The sequence below is a fragment of the Acanthisitta chloris genome, unplaced genomic scaffold (assembly GCF_000695815.1).
Source record: "Acanthisitta chloris isolate BGI_N310 unplaced genomic scaffold, ASM69581v1 scaffold4868, whole genome shotgun sequence".
NCBI classification, from domain to species: Eukaryota; Metazoa; Chordata; class Aves; order Passeriformes; family Acanthisittidae; genus Acanthisitta; species Acanthisitta chloris.
Window position 1 is genome coordinate 41540 of NW_008685240.1, and position 4537 is coordinate 46076.

Here is a 4537-nt window from a genome sequence, read left to right on the forward strand (position 1 = left end):
CAGTTAGCTGAAATAATCAATCTCATAAATTTTCATTTTCTGTTAGAGGATTGGTTTTGCCACCAGATGGCAACAGAAGATGGCTATGCTTGAGTTTTGTAGTAAATGAAATTTGGATTAAAGCTCAACAACTTCAATAGAAAAAGAGCATCTGTAGGACTTAGGGAAAAAATCAGAATGTCTTTTATATCTTATTATTTACGTTAGCTGAAATAATCAATCTCATAAATTTTCATTTTCTGTTAGAGGATTGGTTTTGCCACCAGATGGCAACAGAAGATGGCTATGCTTGAGTTTTGTAGTAAATGAAATTTGGATTAAAGCTCAACAACTTCAATAGAAAAAGAGCATCTGTAGGACTTAGGGAAAAAATCAGAATGTCTTTTATATCTTATTATTTACTTTCCACTTAGTATTCTAATTAGCACAACTCAATTAATGTGGGCATTGTACATATGATTCATTCATCTAAAAAAATGCCCATCTCAATAATGATTTTCAAAATCTATTAATCTACTGAAGCAAGAAGAAAATCCAAAAGTCCTCCAAAACCAGTTGTCAAAATAAAGAGAACAACTCTCTTAGAGCCAAGACATTTAACATGGAAATAATAAACAACAGGATTTATATAGCAGGCAATACATTTTCAACAAACAGAAGAACTACAACAAAGGCTTCACCCAAAACCCAACTGTACTTTTTGTTGTCACTGGTGTTTAAAAAATGTACTACTAAGTCTCCAGAAATCTAATCATTATTTCACCTCCACAGGCAGGAAAGAGCACAGTGAGAGGAAGAACAGATTGCCTAAAGTTATACATAATGTGTAGCAACAGGAAAAAAAACAACCAAACAACAAAATAACCACATCTCTCAAGGTCTTCTCAAGCATTTCCAGTCACTACCTCCTCAAAGCTTACTCAGCAGCAACCACTCAAAGCATCTAATAACTCCTACAAAAAGTTATTGAATCTTACTGATACATGAGAGCAAAGAATAATCATATTAGGAAGTACCCTAAAAGTTGTGGAACAAAATCTCAGAAGGTTTAGTAAATAGGTTTTTGACATATAAATAAAAGAATATCAGCTCAAAGGAAGAAAAACCCAGCAGCTCACTAGTCCTCTGAAAACTATGCTAACCCTGGGCAAACCTGCAGAGAGAAGATTAAGAGTTGAAATGGAAATAACATACCTTAAGCACAACCCAATTATGCTGCTCAAAAACTACTGAACACTAATACAGCCTTAAAATTCTCATCCCAGGTCAGCTGTGTGCCAACACTTGCATCTTAAAGACCAACAGAAAAGCAATCCTGAGTAAGAAACACTGAGCATTTAAAACAAATGCTGTCTGGTGAGAAACAATGAGCTTCCTGGATCTTATGCAGCAGCAGTCAAACACTGAAAGAACCTGAATGTCTTTTGCCTGAATTCAGACATCAGCCTCTGACAAAACAAATTGCCCTCACATTCAACGTCTGACCCAGGAAGAGCAGGTGGAATTCCTCCCATGTGCATCCTCTGAATAACCAATTTATCACAGCTGTCTTGCCTGCCTTGTCAAACCTGCAGTTGGCCATCCACCAGACAGGCTCCCAGCTAACAGCAGCCTGGCCACACCTGCACCTTCCAAAACCTCACTGAATTGCACCTTCCCAAGTGGGGCTATTTTCTCCAAATCCATCCTCTACTCTGAGCTCCTTCAGGGGTTAGCAACAACAGAGGCACAAGTGTCTTCAAAACACAACACTAGACATTCCCATTGTCCAGGGCCAGGAACAGAGAGAAGAATGTCAGGATGCACTTGGATTTCTTAGGGTGTTTTAAGTTGTGACCTCTGTGTGGGAAAGAAAACTCCTTTACCAGAATTTAGGTCTGTGTATTACAGAACAAAGACTGCATGTTTATGTGGTTCAGTTCTCTCTTCCAGCAAAACATCATATATTCCATTTGTCATCAGCAGAAGAGCAACAAAACCAAAAACATCAAGCTCAAGAATAAGAACAACAAATTGTGACCGTACCTACAACACTGCCAGCTAACTGCTTTGGGACAAGGAATGAGTATCAACATCTCACTGCAAGAAGAAAGCCACGCTGAAACCTCAAAATATATGAGAAAGAGTTTTTGTGGAGATTTTGGCCCCTCACCTCTAGCCAGTACAGTAATTTATTGGCTACAGGCCATATTTACAATTTCATTTGAAATGCAGCTGGGCAATCCCAAAGCAGGATAATCAAGAACAAGTCATAGTCTTTTAGAGGACTGTAAATTCTCTTTAACATGCATATTTTGACTTTTTATGCTACTGAGTATTTCTCACATTACCAAACTCAGACAAACATTCAACACTACTAAAGACTGATTTGTCAGTTGCAGTATTTAATTAACACCTTGGTATTTGCCTTCAGCAATTATTTGGTTTCAGCAGAGTACAACATTTGCATGGATGTGGAGTGCAAATGCCATAAAGCCACTCAGGAATTGTCCTGTTACCACCAAAACACAATAGTGATTAAAGGAGGTCAACAGGTCATTACAAAATAGCTTTGTACTAACTACACAGAATTTTAAAAGAGGAAGTAAACAAAACTCTAAAAAAATAAAAATCAAAATTCTTCACATCTCTCCTGAGACACATTTCTTGGTATTTAACTGTTTCATGTTACCCCTTGCAGGGATAACAGCTCTTTACCCAGATGTGTCAGATATTTCAGGTGTTGGAGAGTCCCTGACAACTCCTCACAACCAATTTCTGCTGCACCAACCCTAATAATGGGTGGTCAGAGTTTCTTTGTACTTTGATGTGCACAAATGTCTCCACTGCCAATCTTCATCCATTAGTGCAATGACTCAAAGTTAAGTGAAGCTTTAACCTCCTCTGTCAATCAAGTTCACATTCCAAAACAATTCTCAGCCAGTTCCAAAACATTGCTAAAGTATCTTGGAGTCATCACTGGATGCCCACACAAAGTGCCCCCTCCCTTCCCTTCTTCCCAAGGAAAACTCTAAGACTAAGAATAGTTACTTTTAAAAGGGTCAGGAAAAATCCTTGGATTAGAAATAAATTAAGCTTACTACAGCACCAAGAACCTTAAAACAGCTTTCTAATTATCCTGTAACATTTTAGGTAATTATGGACTTGACAGAAATCAGTCCAAAATCTGCTTCCTGTAAAAGAACAATGTGCTTCTCTAAGAAGTTTTCTTTATTTTCTCTTCTTAAAATTAGTTCACAAAGATAAAGGTGGCTTAAAAGAGAAAAGTTATTTGGAATTTCACCACCTAAAACAACAACTGTGGAACAAAGTTTAAAAAAAAGTAACAAAACAATTAAAGCTTGCTTTTTAAAGGTCTTGGCATCTAATCCAAAACAAGAAACACACAGCACCTCCCAAAGGGAGAAATATGTCTTGACATCCAGGAAACACAAACTTAGGTTGCAGCTCAGTACTCCAGAACTTTTAGTTTTTGTTGTGTTATTTAACTTAGGGTGATGAAATACTGTCCAGCAGAGATGATACCAATACAAAACCTATAGGCCTCCCTAAAGCTAGTAACACCTTCTGAACATATTACTGGGGAAAATACCTGAGAGAGAGAAGCCCTTTCAGTGTTCCTGAACCAAGGGACAATGATGGTTTTACAAAACAGACCAGTTGGGGACAATGATGATTGTCAAGAGACACAGAGCAGTTTGGCTGAGTTTAAGACGGATATCAAAGAATAACACTTTAAACACTTGAGGTCAGAGTGGGTTTACTTTCTAATCCACCTGTGTTCACAGTTCAGTCATTTCATTAGGAATGCCAGCACAGAGCTCCATACTTTTCTTTATTCTGCTCTTACACAGTGCTGGGAAATTAGCTGAAGACTTTTCATAGCCAGGCCTTACTCAGGCATTTCTGCATGCTCTGCCAGAGTCCAAAAGCCAGACATGCAAAAATGGCAAGTGTTATACCTCCAACAAAAACAAACGTCCTATTTAATACACATAAAGCACTGTAAGCATATTAGTCTTCATCAAGAACTGTAGTGACAGGACAAGGGGAAATGGCTTCAAACTGAACGAATAAGTTTAGATTAGACATTGGGAAGAAATTCTTCCCTGTGAGGGTGGTCAGGCACTGGAACAGGTTGCCTAGAACAGTCCTGGATGTCCCATCACTGGAAGTGTTTAAGGCCAGGTTGGATGGGGCTTTGAGGAACCTGATCTAGTGGGAGGTGTCCTCCCAGCCATGGCAGGAGTTGGAACTTGATAAGCTTGATTCTCTGATTACATGCTTGAAAATCCTAAAGTTCAGCCATGGCAGCAGCTGGAACTAGATAAGCTTGATTCTATGATTACATGCTTGAAAATCCTAAAGTTTCTAAGTTGAGCATACAGAAACAGTGAATTCCACTGTTTTTCCTCTCTCTTCCACAGTATAAACACTAGGGAAAAATTTCATGGAGGCACTGAAAGTATGAATGTACTTTAAAATCAATAATTCAGAAAAAAACCTGAAGCCTAGGCAAGCTACTGCCTGCCTTCCT

General features: G+C 38.4%; 1 protein-coding gene across 1 annotated transcript in view; it reads right to left on the minus strand.

Moving 5' to 3' along the window:
• The window catches only part of LOC103806943 (dynamin-3-like), a gene marked incomplete at both ends in the record, with an annotated part of 41543 nt that overhangs the window by 36005 nt on the left and 1001 nt on the right, over positions 1 to 4537 (minus strand). The gene's annotated exons all lie outside the window — the stretch shown is intronic.